Source organism: Spermophilus citellus (genome assembly GCF_964194105.1).
Source record: "Spermophilus citellus genome assembly, chromosome: 1".
NCBI classification, from domain to species: Eukaryota; Metazoa; Chordata; class Mammalia; order Rodentia; family Sciuridae; genus Spermophilus; species Spermophilus citellus.
Genome location: NC_138182.1, coordinates 73,450,637 through 73,473,150, shown reverse-complemented (window position 1 = coordinate 73,473,150; position 22,514 = coordinate 73,450,637).

Below are 22,514 nucleotides of genomic sequence, written 5' to 3'. Positions count from 1 at the left end.
TGAGAATCATTGAACTATAAGACTGTTAAAGTGGCCCTTCTAACGCCAACATTTTGTCTCCTCCATGACAATGATCCTGCTAGATTTTTTGATGCCTTAAAATGACCAATACTGTATGTTAATTTTGGTAATAAGTACTTTATTTCATGCTATTTCCTTGAAAACTGGCCATTTATTTAGCCTTTTCTTTCAGCCAATATTTGGGAAACAATGGCTATGAGCTGGGCATTCGATCAGATCTTGGGGTGTCAAAACCAATGCATTTCCACTTGCCCGAGTATAACCTAGGTGGGAAGGAATGGCAATAAAGTGCCACATAACTCGGGGTTATGAATATGCAGGGACTAGAAATATATGATTTAGAAAAATGGGACTTTCTCCTGCTGATTGGAGCCTTACTTCTTAGTATCTTTATTTTCTCTGTCTTGCTGTCTTTAAAAAAAAGAAAAAACCCAACAACACAACTTTCCCAATGCTCTTCACAAATTGCCCTTTTCTTCATCTTCCCCTCATTATCCAGGGTTGTGTCTCCTCGTACCATGCTAAATAACTCTTCCCGCGGGTGTTTACATGTCCCCATTATTTATAGGCTGCTAGGTTTTCCCTGCTGCTTCTCAGCCGTCACCACCCAGACGTGCTGTACATAGTTAGTTATTTTAATCTTTCCTAGTAAATCAAGTCTCCCAACCTCCCATCACTTTTATGACTCTTCTCTGAACTCCCTTCAGGTTTTTTCTACCTCTTTATGGTATTGAAGTGCCCGGAATTTAATGTAATTTTCCAGGTGGGGTTTGAGAAAAGGCTATTAAAAAAAAAGACTCACCTCTCTTCTCTGCTGATGAAACCGTTGGGAACAAAGCCCAAAACTACATTAGCCTGTTTGCTGCTGTATCAGTTCTACCAACTCATATCTAATTTTCTTCTCACTATCACCCTGCCAGCTCTTTCTCACAGCCTGCGTGGTTCCTCAATGAATAGAGCTGGCTTCAGTGCTTCTACAAGGGTCCCTTACTAGTTTTTGGCTTTTAGTCAGGGTTCAACATCAAGACTAAGAAGAGGAAGAAAAAGTCAAGAACAGAGACCTGCAGAACAGATCTAGTTGTGTGTCAGTCAGTCTTCTGTAACTGTTAACAAATATCTGACACACTCAGCTTCAAGAGAAAAGAGTTTTATTTTGCCTCTTGGTTTCAGTCCAATGTCAATTTGCTCCATTGCTTTTGGGCCTGCGGTGGCGCAATACATCACGGTGGGGATACAATGCAGAGGAAGCTACTCACCTGATGGCAGCCAGGAAGTAAAGAGAGAGAAAGAAGAGGAACTAGGGTTTCAATATCCCTTCCAAGGGCACAACCCAATCACCTAAGTTTCTTCCACTGGGTCCCACCTCCTAAAGGTTCTACCACGTCCCAATAGTGTCACAGGCTGGAGAACAGCCTTCAACACATGGGCTTTTGGGAGACATTCAAGATCCAAACTATAACAAGTAGTATAACTAATAATAGTAATGGTAATTATGTGTGTGAAATTTTTATTTTTATTTTTGAGTACTAGGGAATGAACTCTTGGGGCACTCAACCACTGAGCCACATCCCCAGCCCCATTTTTGTATTTTATTTAGAGACAGGGTCTCACTGAGTTGCTTAGTGCCTCACTGTTGCTGAGGTTGGCTTTGAATTCGTGATCCTCCTTCCTCAGCCTCCTGAGCCCCTGGGATTACAGGTGTGTGCTACCGCGCCTGGCCTCAAATGTTGACTATGTGCTAGGCTATGCACTGAGACTTATTTGTAGATTCTCCTAGTTTTTACTTGTATGAATTCTATGGAGCCAACCAAGGAGACCAAGGCTCAGAGATGTTAGGTAAGTATATGGAAGTTGATTGGCTAGAGGTGGCGCAGCTTTCACCAGTGTTCATTTTGGGTGAATTTAAGCCAGCTTGTCTTAAAGCCTTTCCTTTCAGGAACCAGTGTTTCTAAGGTTCATGAGAGGCAGGATAACAGTCCTATGAGGAGTGCTAGTCATGGTGGCACAGAGTGCTGGATTAAAGTTCAGTTTCAGCGTTTGCTCAGAGGAGTCATGGCAAGTACTGTCTGAGCCTCACTTCCTCATCCTGAGAAAATGTGGAAGCTCAGAGGACCATTTTTACCTTTAAATAGTTGAGTGAAGGCTAAATTTCTGGGTGTGTCAGACACTAAATGTGAGTTCTCCCATCCCTATTCCTTACCTCCTTTGCCTGGAGAGGAGTTTGAGGAGTTATCCAAACTGAATGCAGACCTCAGTGAGAAAGCCCTGATGGGGCAGAAGCAGAGAACTGAAAAAATGTAGATCTGAGGAGTAGAATGAGATAATGCATATCCAAGGACCATCACTAGAGTTGTGCAGATCTCCATTGCTATTTCTAAGTTTTGTCAAATTGGGCCAGTCATTTAATTTACTTGATCCTAATTTTCCCATCTGTAAGTTGGAATTTTTCCTGATCAATTTTTGTGTAGTACAAATGAGTAAAATGCACCCTACAAAACACTTGATATTCAAGCAGCTGATTTACAAATTTGATTTTTGTTTCTACTTACTTCTTATCTCTTATTTTCCTTTGTAGCTCATGTAGTGTATAGTTTGCCAAACAACTCACATATCAGTAAGTATTCCTAAATTATCTACTTTGTGTTTAGAACTGCATCATATTACCATCATCACCATCACCACCACAATCAGTATCATCATTACTATTACCATTACTATTATCACCTCCACTACCACTAGCACCACTACTGTCATTTCCACCTTTATCATTATCTTGACTACCATCGCCAGCAGTCATCAAGCACTTCTGTGTGTCAGACACTATGCCAAGCACTTTACAGACATGCTTTCATGTGCTCTTCCCAGTTTTCCAGTAAAGTAAGTAAAAATGTTATTCCAATTTTGAAAATGAGAATACTGATGCTTGGAGAGATTAAACAATTTATTCAAGGTCATCAGGATATGAAAGATAAAAAAAGAAACACAAGCCACGAGTCCTTCCATGGGAAAGTGAATGATCTATGGGGGAGCAAAATTAAATTGGATGCAAAATTAGTGACCTTTAGAAGACATTATGAGCAAGTGCCAAATTGCACGGCTTAGGCTAGAAATGGTACAGATTAAGGTCAGTGTTTGTGTTAGGATTTTGTTTTATGAATTAACACATATTCAAGTTCCGCTAGGTAGTACATGGATAGCATGAGAAAAAGAACCCCAGGCAGCCATTAGACATCACAAGAAACCAGAAAAAGTCCTACAGACTGGGTTCCTAGGGAAAACAGGAACTGAGATAGACCTGACCCCATGGAAACTGAACTTGGGAAGTTGTACCATATCCAAAGATACGTAACAGGGCAATCTTGTGGCCTGGCAGCAGCAGAAATCCTGGATCCTTCTTGAAGTCTCCACCATTAATGTAACGTGATCACACATTGGTGTTTTTACTACTGCTTAGGACTGAATCTCTCTCTCTGCATCTTCAGCAGAGACTTCTGAGACAGAGGATCTCATTGTTCTTGCTATACCTTATTGTCCTTATGTAAATAGAATTTTTGCATCTGGCAAACTCATCAGCCCCTGGGCAGCCTGTGGCTTTCTGGCATAGTTTAGAAGCCCACCCTCATCCAGTCAGCTCTTATCCCAAATTTCAATCATATGGAACATGGTCACATATTGCCTGGGACCTTGAAACAGCTCCTTGAAACATCTGGGTCCCCAGTGCTGGGGGTCACAAACATTTCCACTGCAGGGGAACTCTGAGTAGTAGGGACCTCCACTGGCCTGTTGACTGAAGTGGAAAGGCCTGATGAAGAAGTGGACGGTGAAGGGCAGGAGCTCTCAAGAGGGTATTTTTAGCTTGGGAGAAGAATATCTTAGAAAAGGCATAGAAAAGATGGGCTGAGATTAGCTTTCAGTAGAAGAGATTAAAAGGAAAGGAAGAGTGGGAATTAAGGTCACATGTGTCGACCAGGGGGAATCTTACAAGTTAGGTAGAAACATTTGGACCACAATTGTGAGGCACTGTGGAGCCATTAAGAGTTTTGGAATACAGCAGCCCTGTGAGAATGGTATTAAGAAGAATTGGTGTGGCACAGGTGTGAAGCAGAGGTTGGAGCAAGCAGGATTAGAGTCAAGAATTCTGTCAATCACCTTTCTGTTACAAAATAACCAGGATGGCAAAATATGGCAAAATATCCAGGACAATCCACTTACAAGGAGGAAAGCTTCATTTTGGATTGTCGTTTCAGCCCATGGTTGGTCTGTTGCTTTGGGCCTGTAGTGAGGCAGTGCATTATGGGGAGAGCACACGGTGGAGCAGAATGGCTCACTTCATGGCAGATGAGAGAGAGAAGTTGGGGGCAGGGACCTAATATTCCCTTCAAGGACATGTTCCCAGTGGTCTAACTTTCTTGTCATACCTCTGACTAGTGACTACACCTATTAAAGATTCCACCGCCTCCCATATGCCCCACAGGCTAGGGACCAGGCCTTTAGCACATGGGCCTTTGGGGGACATGTATACAAACCTTAACAGATTCCAATTTGGTATTGGTTACATTCATTTAGATGTGTGACAGGGAAACAGGAAAACAGGATTCTTTTTTTGGAGAGATTTTAGTTTCTTATCCTTAGGCACCTTTTAGAAGTTCTGCTCTTCCTGACTTAGGCAATTAACACGCTCACATGACACTCTGTTTATTAGATACTCACATGGTCCAGTTTGAAGAATAACAAAAAGCGTATTTGAATGAATTCAAATCATAAACTAGGCTGGTAATGAGTCACAAGATGTTTTAAAAATAACTATTTTGTTTACTGAATTCACCTGCTTGCTAAATTCCTGAACCAAACTCCCATAACTTTTTCTATTTTATTCTTTTACTCCTATGGTTTCTGTTGCATTTTGCCTTTTCCCCAAAAAAACTCTATTCTCAATTTTTATACAATCCACCTTCAATTTTTATTCTCTAATTTTTGCATATTCTTACATGCCTGACCACCAGCAAGTTAACTACTCAACCTCTATGGTCCTTCCCGAAAACATAATGTACTGAAGAGTTGGATAATGTACTGAAGAGTTGGATAATGTTGGATAATGTACTGAGAGTTGGATTAACTTTTCTTCAAGGAAATACTTCAGAGTCTCTTAAAGCTCCTTTAATATATAAAATTTAAAATTATAATTAGCAAACGATACACATCAATGATGGTTTTGTGCTCCTAACATGAATTATTAGATCCTTTATTGTGTTTTGAACATGTATACCATACTCCATAAAAGCCAAGGTGCCATTGATTGGATGATCCACCATTATTATTGTACTATGAAATAAAATATACCACCAATTAAACTAAAACTATGTGAATGCTTTATAAGATACTATCTAAATTTAGATATCAAAATATTTTGTTTTAGAATTGGTGAATTATGATGGGCTCTGAGAATGTTTTGAGTCTTTTTTTAATATTTTTTAAAATATTTATTTTTTAGGTGTAGATGATGGACACAGCACAATGCCTTTATTTTTATGTGGTGCTGAGGATCGGAGTCCCACCCATGCTAGGGGAGTGCTCTACCGCTAAGCCACAATCCCAGCCCATGAGTCATATTTTGAAATGGAAAGTAAACCAGTGATAGCCTCAATCCTGGCACAAACCTTTATCAAATATCCTAACTGGAGTACTACCTAATCCTATGACTAACCTATTCTTTTTTAGTGGTTTTGATTAGTACATTATCATTGTACATAACAGTGGGATTCATTGTGACATACCTGCACATAAGATAATTTGATCAATCTCATTCTCTAATACTTCCCTTTTCCTTCCCTTCATCCCTCCACATGATCTCTTTATTTTTTAAATTAGTGCATTATAATTATACATAAGGACTGGGATATAGCTCAGTGATAGAGCACTTGTGTAGCATGTTTGTGCTCAAAGCACTGAGTTTGGCCCAGTACCACAAAAAACAACAACAAAAAACCCCAAACTGCCCCCCCCAACACACACACACACGGGATTCATTACAATATATTCCTAATGAACTCCTATTCTCTCTCTTACTGTCCCTCTTCAACTCATCATCTCATCATACAATTCTTTTAACATCCTAACGAGGGACGGGGAAGATGGCGGTGAAGGGAGTGCTTCACCCCAGTGCGCCGTGTCACTGTGTGGGAGAAAGACGAGGTGAAACAGCTGAAAGCTATCTTGTTGGGAATTTCCAGTGAAATTGAGGTGCTCCAGAATCTAGTGGACAGATTTGCATCTCGGGAGGTTCGGCTGCGGGGGCTCGGACGCGGGCGAGGGTCACATTGCCTGATCGGCGGATCACCCCGCAGCTGGAGTCTGCGGCGCACGCTGGGAAGCAGCGGGGTGCCGGAGCGGGGGTGCAGCGATGCGGATTCTGGGGGCTCCTGCCAGTGGTGCAATGGCCGTGCTTAGTGCTGAGTTCCGGCTTTGAGACAGAGGAGAGACGTGGTCCAGTTCGGTTCTCAACACCGGTCTGACCACGGAGGAGGACAGCAGCCGCCATCTTGGAGAGCTGATGTAATCATCCCTGTTTTCTACTGATCTCAGCTCATTCAGTTATGGAACAGGTGATTTCAGGCTGGTATTTGCCTGTGTCTCGCAGACAGATCGCTCAGGCTTGGGGCTGGAGAACCAGTGGAGAATACTCCTAGGGGCTGGCTCCTGGCAAGGTGTGCGCCGGGCTCTGAGCCACTGGATTCTGGTTCCCGGGGCTGCTTTGGCCGAGGGCTGGGGAACCTGTGGAGACTGCGTGTTGAGGCCAGCTCCAAGTGGAGTGTGCGCTGAGCTCGGGGCGGCTGGGTTCTGACTCCCGGAACAGTTTTGGCCGGGGCTAGGGAGCCCGCGGGGACTGCGTCTTTGAGCCTGCTCCCAGCGGAGCGTGCACCGAGCTCGGAGAGTTTGGAGCGGCCGGGCTCTGGCTCCCGGAGCTGCTTTGGCCTGGGGCAGGGGAACCCGCGGGGGTCGCTCCTTGGAGCCTGCTCCTAGCGGAGCGTGAGCCGGGATGGGAGAGGCCGGGTTCTGGCTCCCGAAGCTGCTTTGGCCCACGGTTGGGGAACCTGTGGTGACTGCTTCTCGGTCCGGGTCCTGCTGGGTGCTGTGGGGGCCAGGGGGGCAGAGTGGAGCTGCCGCCTGTGCCCAGAGCAGGCCAAGTGACCCGCCGGCATGGTATCACGACACCCCAACTGCAGCTGGGGCCGAAGAGAGTAGCCGCCCACGCCTAGAACAGGACCAGCGACCCGATGGCGTGGTAGCCAAGTCACCCCATTTGGAGTAGGGGCTGTGTAGAGCCGCCGTCTGAGCCTGCAAGGTAGGCAGACCTGTGACCCACTGGCAGGACAGGCCCGGTAGCCTGCCAGCGTGGTGGACACGTAGCACCGAGGCAGTCACGTCACACTGGTTGGAGTGGGGGTGGAGCAGAGCCGCCGCCCGTGTCCGGAAAAGGCCCAGCGACCCGTTGGAGAGGCAGTCAGGTACCCCCATTGGGAGTGGGGGCTGAGCAGAACTGCCGCCCGAGCCCACAGGTAGGCAGACCTGTGACCCACCGGCGGAACAGGCCTAGAGGCCTGCCAGCATGGTAGACACGTCACACCAATTGGAGTAGGGGCCGAGCAGAGCCGCCACCCACATCCGGATCAGGACCAATGACCCGAGGGCGTGGTAGTTACGTCACCACAATTGGAGTGCGGGCAGAGCAGAGCTGCCACCCGCGCCCGCAGGGTAGGCAGACCTGCGACCGACCAGCGTGGTAGACAGATCACCCTAATTAGAGGAGGAGCACGGCCACTACCTGCCCTGCAAGGGAGATTTTCCAACTATACAAGAGCAATATAAATAAATAGGGGGAAAATTTCAAAAACACAACAGTTTCACCAAGCAGATAGAAACGCGAGCAGTATGAAAAGACAAGGAAAGAAAGGACCACAAGCAATGCAGGTCAACTCAACTTTAGAAGAGGTAATAGCTGCAACAGATGGAATGTCAGAAAAAGAGTTCAGGATATACATGCTTCAGATGATCTGGAGTCTCAAGGAAGACATGAGACGGCAAAATCAGACAATGAAAGATCACTTTGACAAGGAACTACAGAAACAAATCCAGGAAGTAAAAGATCAATTACACAGGGAGATAGAGGTAATAAAAAACAAACAAATAGAAATCCTAGAAATGTAGGAAGCAATAAACCAACTTAAAAACTCAATTGAGAATACTACCAGCAGAGTAGATCACTTAGAAGATAGAACATCAGACAATGAAGACAAAGTATTTCAACTTGAAAAGAACATAGACAGCTCAGCAAGACTGCTAAGAAACCATGAGCAGAACATCCAGGAAATGTGGGATAACATTAAAAGATCAAACTTAAGAGTTATTGGGATACAGGAAGGCACAGAGCTCCAAACCAAAGGAATAAACAATCTATTCAATGAAATAATACGAGAAAACTTCCCAGACTTGAAGAATGAGACAGAATCCCAAATCCTAGAAGCCTACAGGATGCCGAATGTACAAAATCATGAGATCCACACCTAGACACATTATAATGAAGATGCCCAACATACAGAATAAGGAGAGAATTTTAAAAGCTACAAGAGAAAGGAAGCAGATTACATTTAGGGGTAAACCAATCAGGATAACAGCTGATCTCTCAACACAGACTCTGAAAGCTAGAAGATCCTGGAATAACATATTTCAAACACTGAAAGAAAATGGGTTCCAACCAAGAATCATGTATCCGGCGAAATTAAGCTTCAGGATGGAAGATGAAATTAAAACCTTCCACGATAAACAAAAGTTAAAAGAATTCGCAGCTAGAAAACCATCTCTTCAAAAAATCCTTGGCAAAACATTACAGGAAGAGGAAATGGAAAATAACAATGAAAACCAACAGTGGGAGGTAGGACAGTAAAGTGGGGAAAGTAATCAAAGAGGAAAACAAATCAGGTTTAGTAACATTAATAAACAAATATGGCTGGAAGAACAAACCATATCTCAATAATAACCCTAAATATTAATGGCTTAAACCTCACCAATTAAGAGACACAGGCTAGTTGAATGGATCACAAAACAAGACCCAACAATATGCTGCCTACAGGAGATGCATCTGATAGGAAAAGATATACATAGACTGAAGGTGAAAGGTTGGGAAAAATCATACCACTCATATGGACTGCGGAAACAAGCAGGAGTGTCCATACTCATATCTAATAAAATAGATTTCAAGCCAAAGTTAATCAAAAGGGATAAAGAGGGACACTACATACTGCTCAAGGGAACCATACACCAACAAGACATAACAATCATAAATATATATGCCCCAAACAATGGTGCAGCTATGTTCGTCAAGCAAACTCTTCTCAAGTTCAAGAGTCTAATAGACCACCATACAATAATCATGGGAGACTTCAACACACCTCTCTCACCACTGGACAGATCTTCCAAACAAAAGTTAAATAAGGAAACTATAGAACTCAATAACACAATTAACAACCTAGACTTAATTGACATATATAGAATATACCACCCAACATCAAGCAGTTACACTTTTTTCTCAGCAGCACATGGATCCTTCTCAAAAATAGATCATATATTATGTCACAGGGCAACTCTTAGACAATATAAAGGAGTAGAGATAATACCATGCATCTTATCTGATCATAATGGAATGAGACTGAAAATCAACGATAAAAGAAGGAAGGAAAAATCATGCATCACTTGGAGCATGAACAATAGGTTACTGAATGATCAATGGGTTTTAGAAGACATCAAGGAGGAAATTAAAAACTTCTTAGAGTTAAATGAAAACACAGACACAACATATTGGAATCTATGGGACACATTGAAAGCAGTTCTAAGAGGAAAATTCATTGCTTGGAGTTCATTCCTTAAAAAAAGAAAAAAACAACAAATAAATGATCTCATACTTCATCTCAAAATCTTAGAAAAAGAAGAGCAAAACAACAGCAAAAGAAGTAGAAGGCAAGAAAAAATTAAAATCAGAGCTGAAATTAATGAAATTGAAACAAAAGAAACAATTGAAAAAATTGACAAAACTAAAAGTTGGTTCTTTGAAAAAATAAATAAAATCAACAGACCCTTAGCCATGCTAACGAAGAGAAGAAGAGAGAGAACTCAAATTACTGCATACGGGATGAAAAAGGCAATATCACAACAGACACTTCAGAAATACAGAAGATAATCAGAAATTATTTTGAATCCTTATACTCCAATAAAATAGAAGATAGTTTGATAGTGAAGGCATAGATAAATTTCTTAAGTCATATGATCTGCCCAGATTGAGTCAGGAGGATATAGACAACCTAAACAGACCAATAACAATAGAGGAAATAGAAGAAACCATCAAAAGACTACCAACTAAGAAAAGCCCAGGACCGGATGGTATACAGCAGAGTTTTACAAAACCTTTAAAGAGGAACTAACACCAATACTTTTCAAGCTATTTCAGGAAATAGAAAAAGAGGGAGAACTTCCAAATACATTCTACGAGGCCAACATCACCCTGATGCCTAAACCAGACAGACACTTCAAAGAAAGAAAACTACAGACCAATATCTCTAATGAACCTAGATGCAAAAATCCTCAATAAAATTCTGGCGAATTGGATTAAAAAACATATCAAAAAAATTATACACCATGATCAAGTAGGATTCATCCCTGGGATGCAAGGCTGGTTCAATATACGGAAATCAATAAATGTTATTCACCACATCAATAGACTTAAAAATAAGAACCATATGATCATCTCAATAGATGCAGAAAAAGCATTCGACAAAGTACAGCATCCCTTTATGTTCAAAACTCTAGAAAAATTAGGGATAACAGGATCATACCTCAACATTGTAAAAGCAATCTATGATAAGCCACAGGCCAGCATCATTCTGAATGGAGAAAAATTGAAGGCATTCCCTCTAAGATCTGGTACTAGACAGGGATGCCCTCTCTCACCACTTCTGTTCAACATAGTCCTTGAAACACTGGCCAGAGCAATTAGACAGACGAAAGAAATTAAAGGCATAAAAATAGGAAAAGAAGAACTTAAATTATCACTATTTGCAGATGACATGATTTTATACCTAGCAGACCCAAAAGGGTCTACAAAGAAACTATTAGAGCTAATAAATGAATTCAGCAAAGTGGCAGGATATAAAATCAACACGCATAAATCAAATGCATTCCTGTATATCAGCGACAAATCCTCTGAAATGGAAATGAGGACAACTACTCCATTCACAATATCCCCCCAAAAAATAAAATACTTGGGAATCAACCTAACAAAAGAGGTGAAAGATTTATACAATGAAAACTACAGAACCCTAAAGAGAGATATAGAAGAAGACCTTAGAAGATGGAAAAATATACCCTGTTCATGAATAGGCAGAACTAACATCATCAAAATGGCGATATTACCAAAAGTTCTCTATAAGTTCAATGCAATGCCAATCAAAATCCCAACAGCATTTCTTGTAGAAATAGATAAAACAATCATGAAATTCATATGGAATAATAAAAGACCCAGAATAGCAAAAACAATGCTAAGCAGGAAGTGTGAATCAGGCGGTATAGCGATACCAGACTTCAAACTATACTACAGAGCAATAGTAACAAAAACAGCATGGTACTGGTACCAAAACAGGTGGGTGGACCAATGGTACAGAATAGAGGACACAGTAACCAATCCACAAAACTACAACTATCTTATATTTGATAAAGGGGCTAAAAGCATGCAATGGAGGAAGGATAGCATCTTCAACAAATGGTGCTGGGAAAACTGGAAATCCATTTGCATCAAAATGAAACTGAATCCCTTTCTCTCGCCATGCACAAAAGTTAATTCAAAATGGATCAAGGAGCTTGATATTAAATCAGAGACACGGTGTCTGATAGAAGAAAAAGTTGGCTATGATCTACATACTGTGGGGTCGGGCTCCAAATTCCTCAAGAGGACACCCATAGCGCAATAGTTAACAACTAGAATCAACAAATGGGACTTACTCAAACTAAAAAGTTTTTTCTCAGCAAAAGAAACAATAAGAGAGGTAAACAGGGAGCCCACATCCTGGGAACAAATCTTTACTCCACACACTTCAGATAGAGCCCTAATATCCAGAGTATACAAAGAACTCAAAAAATTAGACAATAAGATAACAAATAACCCAATCAACAAATGGGCCAAGGACCTGAACAGACACTTCTCAGAGGAGGACATACAATCAATCAATAAGTACATGAAAAAATGCTCACCATCGCTAGCAGTCAGAGAAATGCAAATCAAAACCACCCTAAGATACCATCTCACTCCAGTAAGAGTGGCAGCCATTATGAAGTCCAACAACAACAAGTGCTGGAGAGGATGCGGGGAAAAGGGTACACTTGTTCATTGTTGGTGGGACTGCAAATTGGTGCAGTCAATTTGGAAAGCAGTATGGAGATTTCTTGGAAAGCTGGGAATGGAACCACCATTTGACCCAGCTATTCCCCTTCTCAGTCTATTCCCTAAAGACCTAATAAGAGCATGCTACAGGGACACTGCTACATCGATGTTCATAGCAGCACAATTCACGATAGCAAGATTGTGGAACCAACCTAGATGCCCTTCAATAGATGAATGGATAAAAAAATGTGGCATTTATACACAATGGAGTATTACTCTGCATTAAAAAATGACAAAATCATAGAATTTGGAGGGAAATGGATGGCATTAGAGCAGATTATGCTAAGTGAAGCTAGCCAAGCCCTAAAAAACAAATGCCAAATGACTGCTTTGATATAAGGGGAGTAACCAAGGACAGGGTAGGGACGAAGAGCTTGAGAAGAAGATTAACATTAAACAGGGATGAGAGGTGGGAGGGAAAGGGAGTGAGAAGGGAAATCGCATGGAAATGGAAGGTGATCCTCAGGGTTTTACAAAATTACATATAAGAGGAAATGAGGGGTAAGAGAAGAATAATACAAGTGGAAGAAATGATTTACAGTAGAGGGGGTAGAGAGAGAAGAGGGGAGGGGGGATAGTAGAGAATGGGATAGACAGCAGAATACATCAGACACTAGAATGGCAATATGGAAATCAATGGAAGTGTAACTGATGAGATACAGCAATCTGTACACGGGGTAAAAGTGGGAGTTCATAACCCACTTGAATCAAACTGTGAAATATGATATATTAAGAACTATGTAATGTTTTGAACGACCAACAATAAAAAAAAAAATCCTAACGAGAACTGTTTGTGTGTGAGATTATTCCTCAACCTAGCTGCCATGGCTGCATTGAGATGGTCATCTTCAGTTGCCTGGGTTCCTGGGTTCATTTGTCAACTTCCTGTGTTGTGTCCTTGCCTGATCCTGCCCTTTTCTATCCTTCCATTACTAAACCCATTACCTTTCTAAAATTGAAATCTAGTCATGCCAATTTTCTTTTCTCTACCTGGAATATATGTTTTTTTCTTTGCCCAGCCAAGACTCTATGCCTATGTCATCCCTCTGTGCTATCTTTTGTGACAACATGATTAAGTTTCTGTTGTTATTTATGCTCCATTAGCACTTTGTCCAGAGAGAAGATCCACAGGCTGATTTTGGTGGAGATGAAATCCAGGGTGAGTGTAGCATCAGTGTAGTAGTACAAGAGAATGAAAAGGTACAGTTCATGGTCTGTCTAGCAGTTTCTGGATGATTAGTGAAAACCAAAATTTACAATTACTGGGGGCTGGGGTTGTGGCTCAGTGGTAGAACGCCCGACTGACACATGTGAGGCACTGGGTTTGATCCTCAGCACCACATAAAAATAAATAAATAAAATAAATGTATTTGGTTTATCTACAACTAACAAAATAAAATTAAAAAGAACAATTACAAAGAGACTGAGGTGTGAACAAAAGATTTCCATGGTCCTAATATAAGGACGTGGAAAGTCAGGAATAGGATGGGTGCCTGGTTGAAAGGGTGATGAGATTAGGTCTCCACTTGGCTCTCCTTAGTTCTTTTTTTTTTAATATTTATTTTTTAGTTGTAGTTGGACACAATACCTTTATTTTATTTATTTTTATGTGGTGCTGAAGATTGATCCCAGGACCTCAGGCTTGCTAGGTGCTCACTAGGTGCTCTACCGCTGAGCCACAACCCCAGTCCCTCTCCTTAGTTCTTCATATCTGAGTTGTTTTTGCACCTAAAGCAGGGATTTGCAAAATACAGCCCAGAGGCTCAATTTGCTTGCTGTCTGATTTTGTAAATAAAGTTTTATTGTAACACCGCCTTGCTGTTTGGTTTGTCTTATGTACATCGACTTTTGTAATGAGGCAAAATTACCCTGGTAGTTGCGACAGAACCTGTATTGCCTGCAAAGTCAAAACATATTTATTGTCTGGACCTTTACAGAAAAAGTTGGCCAAGCCCTTATTTAAGTTATCTTAAGAGCACCATTATATGATGTGTGAGAATTTAAGTAGTCAGTTCCTGTCCTTTCTGAAAAAAGAAGTAGTCTGATGTGGAGGTGCACACTTGTATTTCTACACTCGGGAGGCTGAGACAGGAGGATCACAAGTTTGAGCCCAGCTTGGGCAATGTAGTGAGACCCAGTCTTAATATAAAACAAAAGGGCTGGGGATGTAGCTCAATGGTAGAACATTTCTGTGTGCAATCTCCAGTACCGCATAAACAAAACCCAAAAGAAGTGAAAGATGAAATAAGCAAAAAGTAGCACATAAAAAGAAAAATAGAAAAAAAAAAACCCAGTAAAAGCAAAGGACTGGCTAAAAAACAACAGACCCAAGGTTTAAGCCAAGGTCTCTGTCTGAATGAGTCCCTTTGAAAATGTCTGGAAGAAGGCAGTGTCTGTGGTGACGGCAGGATCAACAGCCAAGATCAGAGGCTTGGAGAAGTGAGAGGGAGCCCCCTCAGCAGCCCGACCTTGGGTCCCTTATAGGGAAGCTTTTTAAAAACTCATGGAGCCCGGTTTCTCTCCCTTCTTCCCTTTCTGTGCCCTGTCCCCTTCCTCACCCAAGCTGTGACAAAATCCTTTCTCCTTTGTTCTGTCTGCAGTCACCCTCAGCACTAACCTGTGGGTGGGAGGACAGAGGCAGTTACAAGAAGACTCTGTTTGCAGAGACAGTGCAAACCTCCGGCCCAGCCTGCTGAGGAGCTGTGCGGTTCCTGGGAGAACATATGTCACTCGGGGAGACGTTGGGAAGTGATCATCTGATTCCCTGGCAGGCTCTGCCCCAGAGTAGCCTGGGGCCTGGAGAGGATATTTCTGTCTTCTTTTCCAACTCCTTTCTCTGCTATTTATATTCAAATGTCACCTTTTGTCAAAGGTCTGGGGTGTGAAGAGGTGATGGGGGCTCTCAGGTAAGCAGCTCACAGGCCTCAAGACCAGCCTCCTGGATAATCTGACAGTGTGGCTTGGATCCAACAGGGCCATATGTCATGTAATCCTAACCTGGACCCTCTGCCAAGCCAAGCTATTCTTATTATTATTCAGAGCAGGTTCCAAAAGAAAAATCTGGAAGGGGGTGTGGATCTTAGAGTGCAACTGTGGTTAGGACTAAGTCAAAAAGTTGTGAAATGTTCACCTGATCAAATAGGGCTCAAAATGACCCATTGATCAAATGCCAGGATTCTTTTTTCCCCCAGGGATTGGTTGGGAAGGAGTAGGGCAGGGGGACAGCTATGGGCAAGGTGTGGTGATTTGATGTGATTGCTTGGTCCCTACGATCTGGGGATGTTGTGGCTCTAAGAAGTGATATAGAGATGGCTTTGCCAGCAGGTCCCTCAAACAACAACTCCAGCCCACAGATGTACAGAAAGCCTACCCACAACACCCTTTGTCTCCAACATCCTAAGACTGTGGGGAATACCCTCTGTGCATACTCCTCAGTCTCTCTTTCTCTTCTGAGTAATTTTTTAAAAAAATATTTATTTTTTAGTTTTAAGTGGACACAATATCTTTATTTTACATTTATGTGGTGCTGAGGATCGAACTCAGTGCCTCAAACATGCTAGGCAAGCACTCTACCACTGAGCCATAACTCCAGCCCTCTTCTGATTGATTTTTTTTTCAATGCAATTAAATAAACTATATCATAGACCCACTCTGTCCAATATACACAGGCACACAGTGTTGGCACACAGTGCTGCTATGTGTGTGTCTAAGTGAGGGAGGGAGGAGGTCGATAGAAAGAAACAGGGATATATCTCATGTACTTTAGGGGGGATGAAGAAGGATCTTATGAAACTGAAATATGAGATTGACATGGGTTTTGGAGAAAGGGGTAGAATTTCAGTGAGAGAAAAGCAATCTGGATTTCACATGAGGAAAGATACAGAGGGATGAAAGTAGACACATCTTAGGGAATAACATGTAGCTTAGTTTGAATATAGACAAAATATGGTTAATATGTGTGGGAAGAGACTTTTTAGATAGGTTCTATAGAAGTGAGGATAAGGTTTAACTAAAAGTGACAGAAAATAAGAGGTAACCACAACTTAATATATAAATATTTAAAGTATAACAGGCCAAGGGATGGAATGTACTCCATTGTTCCAGGGGCCAGCCTCCTCTACCTTTTACTCTATGGTATAGCATCCTTGTGATAATTAATTTTAATTGTCAACTTGACTGGGCTAATGAATGCCCAGATAGTTGGTAAAACATTATTTCTGGGTATGTCTATGAAGGTGTCTCTGGAAGAGATTATTGCCAATGTCTTGGCTGGGCACAAGATCACGAGCCACCACACAGCTTTGTAGATTCAAACAGCAATTCTTTATTCCCGAACTCACACCGGCCTCCACACACGCTCTGGGGCAATCCCAGTTCTGCTGCCGCCCCATTCACCTACTCCACGAGGCTTTTTTCCAATATCCCATTTGAATCTCACGAGAACTCAACGGGAACAAGCAGCAGGAACACCCTAATCCCGGCAGCAATAATCTTCAACCTCCAACTTCCCTAAACCCCTATTGTCTTAAACCGGGAATGCCCTAAACCCAAGGACCGGGATACTTCCTCAAACCTGATCAGCTCTAAACCCGGATCCGCCTTGGTCCTTGAGCAAGGTCACCTTACATGCAATGTCAACAGCGAAATCCATTTAACATGGGGTACGCTAGCAAGGAAATTTTGATGCGTCATTCCTACTTGGCAATGGCCCTCAGCAGATTATTAGCCTTGGTTCAGTAGCATTTGGATCCACCCTCATCAGTGTGTGTGGGCCTATCCTATCTGCTGAGGTCCAAATACAAGGGCAATGCAGAGGAAAGGCCAGTTTTCTCTGTCTCTCATCTTGAATTGAGACGCTCATCTTTTCAAGTTCTTGGACATCAGAGCTCCTGACTCTTAGGTCTTTGGATTCCAGGACTTACATCAAGTTCTTTCCCAACCCTTTGAGAGTGGAACTCACCCTATTGGCTTAGCTGGTTTTCTTCCCTTTGGAGTTGATCTGAAATATGTCAGTGGCTTTCCTGGGTTCCAGCTTGCAGGTGGCATATTGTGGAACTTTTTTGGTTTCTATAATCATGTGAGATAACTGTCATAATAAATCTTCTTCCATATATATCTCTGTATATCCTATTTGCTCTGTTTCTCTGGAGAACTCTTACTAACATAATCATATTCTAGACATCAGGGCAATGGAGAAAGAAACAAAGGAGAGCAGAAGTAAAGGGCATATGTGTTCTGTTTCTTAGATATGGTTTACAGAAACTGCCTCATAAAACTGTATGTTCATTTCATTGACTAGAACTTAGTCACATGGCCACACCCAGCTGCAAGAGAGCTTGGGAAATGTACTTTGTATTGCAGGTGTTCCCAGACAATTGCTGGAAGTACTATTATCACAGAAGTAGGAAGGTATGCTTAGAGATGGCTAGTAGTGTCAGCCTTAGATTATGGAGGACTTTGGATGCCAGGTTGAGAGTATATATCTGCTAAGTTTCAGGGTTTATAGGAAGCTTTGAAGCTTATGTGTAGGGAAGTTATGTGAAAAGGAGCATTTTAGGGAGATTAATTGGTCAGTAGTATGTAGGACTACCGGGGAGAAAGAGAAAATGAGGTGAGTCAGGCAACTGCAACATTGTAGTGGATAATTAGTGGTGTCAGTGAGATTATAATGGAGTTATAATTTGAATCTGTATAGATTCAAATATCATTGAAAAGATAATATAGCAGAGCTGTTTACTTGAGAACAGAAGTTGAAAAGTGTATAGAGCTTTCAGACCTGGGTACTTGGGAGAATCTTTGAATAATAGACAACAGTATAAAGAGCTGGTTTAGGGAAGATTAAAATGGGTTTGAATATGTCAAATGTTGAGGTCCCAATAAGACTTTCAGATACAGTGTACAATAGCCATTGAACTTGTGAGTCTAGAAAAATATAGTAAATTAATTAGTTACTCACAGGCTATATTTGGCTTTCAGATGCAATTTGTTTGTCTTGCATGGGGCTGACCTGAACAACCTCTAGAAATTGAATTAATTGTAAATGAACTGCTTATTAAAATCAGTTTTGTTTTTGGAATAGTTTTATAACTTCATTTGACCATCAGCAGTAAGTTCTGATCCACACTGATTAAATGTTATTGAAAATGGCAATAAACAATCAAAGCACAGAGCTGGTTTGGTGAATCTTCTTCCTTGTCATGTTTTCTGGACAATCTCACCTGGATTTAGAATGGGACATTACTTATTCCCGTGGCCCAGAGAGTTTTGTTGAGCTTTGCACACATCTGGAATCTCCATGTCTTTGACAAATTTCTGATCTCTTTGAGTGCCTGAGGGCCACAGTTTTTAAAGCCCACTCCACAGATGTGCTTGTGAATGTTGGTGGTGTGTTCTTAGGTCACCACCTCATGGCTGGCAGAACGACACATTTGCTTCTTGCCATCCTTCTTTGTGGAGTCCTTCTGCCAAACTCAGATTGGAAAGGAAGAATGCAGGATTTGTTAAAAATTTGCACTTTTGATTTTCTTTGCAAATCATTAGGCTTGGGAATTACTGGGCCCTCATTCCTACATGGTAGCAATTCACTATATACTCTTCACTTTGCTATAGTCCCCACCAATCCCTTATAATTCTCCAGTTCTTTCTATTCTAGCTATTTACATAACCTGCATGGCCCCTGTAGATCTTTGAACGTTCCACCTTGTGTTCTAAAATTTTGAAAAGTAACACAGAAACAGATTTGAGAGCCGTGATTTTGAGGAGAGTTGAAGCTTTTGAAATGAATGACATTGATGAAGGGCAGAGAATAGAGAAAAGGTCTATAAACATTAAGGCATTGATTGCACATTTATGAATCAGAAGAACAGGTGGCACCCTTAATGCAGACTTGAAGGGAAAGCTTCAGAGAGGCAGGATTCAGCCCACAGTAGTATCATATCAGAAACCAAAAGACAAAAGGATTTCAAGATGGAAACCAGCCAATAGTAAATGCTGGAAAAAAAAAAAAAGCAGTAGTGGTGGTGGGGTGTGTAGAAAATGAATTCCTGCCAAAGGCTACTTGCTTTGGAGCTGAGGAAGTATTGCACAGAGTTTTAGTAGAGTGGTAGAGAGCAAAAGATAGGTGGAAAGTGACTTTGATGTTCCCTGAGTTCATCTGTATATATATCTGGGGGTAGAGAGGAGGGCGGGGCACACCTGTGAGTGGCCTGGCCCTAACCTTCTTGCTTTCCAGGTAAGAGCCCCAGATAAAGACTGGATAGAAGGGAGAAGTCTGTTTTCCAGGGAGGGAGCTCCTCCCTGTTTCCTACATTCTTTAAGTCACTCAAAGGATCCTTACAAAACCCTTGGGGTTAGGGCTCATTGCATTTTTACAGACAAAGAAATTAAATCCTGCAGTGGTTGAAGATTTGCTTTGGGTAATTCACACAGCAACAGTGAAAAATGAGGATGCTAAGGTGGCCTTTGTCATGCCACCGTTTTCATACAACATCCCGTTCCATTGCCCTGGGATGTGGGCAGCTAAGGGACCCTTTTGTTTTCTCTTACTTAGAGCTTAGCATATGAGTCTACAAATCATACATATGGTTAGTGAAGGGCCTTTTCTCACCACTTTTTAGCACTTTTCTATTCCATAGCTACATCTTGTTCTGAATGTGTTCTGACATGGTTAAAAGACACAAAGGTTTTAAAGCAAAAATAACTCGTCGTGTATGTCTGTATTACTCCAGACATGAAGGGTCTTTGCTTTGTTCAATTACACTAACATCTTCTCAAGCTGGGTTTATTCCTGACAACTGTGTGCCATGGATGATATACACATTATCACCATGAAAAAGAAAAGTGATCTGTGTGAATATGATCGGTTAGCAGAATGGATATATTTCATTGTAATCTTTTAACATAATCCAGAATACTTAATTCCATTTTGGAGGAGGGAAGACCAAAGCAAAAGCATGAAATTCATTCATACAATACTGAATGCACCATAGGGACTCAATTCATATTGCAATGAATAAATGGTGCTCCCAATGGCTCTGCACTCTCCCATCTGCTCTGTATTCTCTCTGACTTTAGGGAAATGTAGGAAGAGTTCAGAAAGCAATGTTCTAAAAAATCTCCTCATTTCTATTATTGTTGTTACTTTGGGGAATCATCAACATCTATCATATGACTAATATTTCTTGAGCACTAACTATGTGCCAGGTACTGTGATAAATACTTTGACCTGAGTTTTCTTTTCATAGCTCCTTCTCCTGCTAAGGATTCTGTATTAGTCTGTTTTATGTTACTCTAACAAAATACCTGAGGCTGGGTACTTTTTTATTAAATTATTTATTTATTCTAATTTGTTATACATGATGGCAGAGTGCAATTCATTTCATATTACACATATAGAGCACAATTTTTTGAATCACTGTACACAAACTATTTTCACACCATTTGTGTCCTCATGCATGTCTAACACATTCCACCATCATTCCTACCCCCTTACCCCCTCCTTTCCCCTCTCTCCTCTTTGCTGAGCCTGGGTACTTCATAACAAAAAGAGGTCTATTTGGCTCACAGTTCTGGGGGTTCACCACCATCTATTCAGCTTTGGTGAGGACCTCACGGCAGAAGGCAGCATAATGTGTTGACAGCACATGCAGAAGAGAACCAAGTGAGATAGAAAGCAAGAGCCAGGCTCATTCTTTTTTGTAACAACTTGTGCTTGATAAAACTAATCCATTCCTCAAGACCAATATTAATTCCTTCTGAGAGAAGTGTCTCCATGACCTGACAATCTTCTGCTATGCTCTACCTTTCAAAGTTTCCAACACAACACCACCATACTGGGGACCAAGCGTCTGGCAACGAAGCTTTGGGGGACACATTCAAACCATATCCAAACCATAGCAGACTCTTACTATCCCCATTTCACACATGAAGAAACAGGCTGGGAGAGCAGAAGGAATTCAAGCAAGATCACTCAGCTTGTAAGTAATGGAGCTGGTATTAGATTTACTCTGCGTGCCCACTATGGAATCAGCTATTCCACAGAAAAGCCAGAGACAACTAGTGTAATTCTCTGTCTTCCTTTCAAGGCAACACACTATCCTTGATGTGCTCTCTTTGTTGGAAGACCCCAAAATCTCCCATGGTATAGCCTGGCTTTGAAAGTGCACTTCCTCTGGGGAGGTGCACTTTCAAAGCAAAGGAGTTCCAACCATGTGATGAATCCTTATTTCTGGTCCTAGAACCAGGATGCACCTTTCAACAAAGGACCGTACTCTGATTTGTGCCATTATTTGTATGAAAAATTTTGCCAAGGGGCAAACACGAAAGCCTCTTTCTTTCTGTATTTAATAATTTTGCTATTGAAAAGAACAAAATGACCCCCCAAAATCTTGAGATCACCCTGGAAAATTTGTGCTTGCTTAGCCGGCTCTTCTATCTCTTTATATCTAAGAATGGTTTTGTCAGGTTGGACTGGGCCCAGATTGCTGCACAACTCCTAAATGCAGATGGCTTCTCCTTTGGGAAGTAGCAATGCTTGGTAATGGACCCCTCGTGTTAACAGGAAACATAAGGTGGGGATGGGCTGGGACTTAACAAGGTATTTATCACGGTGATTGTGCCCAGGGGTTTCTCACAGTGATTGCTTCATAAATTTTAGTAATCTTTCCTTCTCTGATTTATGCGGCTCTTCTAAAGGGCATTGTTCAGCAGTACATTAATGCGGATGCTAAATATAGCTGGAAAGAGCCCAGCCCCTGATGCTCCAATGCCCACTGGCAGGCAGGCATCTGCCAGTCAATAACTTACTTTTGTTCCAGTCTTTCTTGCTAGAATATATCATGCCGTAGAAGCTATTTATATTTGGAAATCATTCTGAAAGTTGCTAGAAATCCTTCCTGCGGCAGCGGCAGCGTGCTGCCCTCCCAGGAGCTGCTGAAGTGTAAATATGCAGCGAGGCATTCTTCCCTGGCAGCGCCTGGCTGCACCCAGTGACCTTGATGCGCTCCATCCT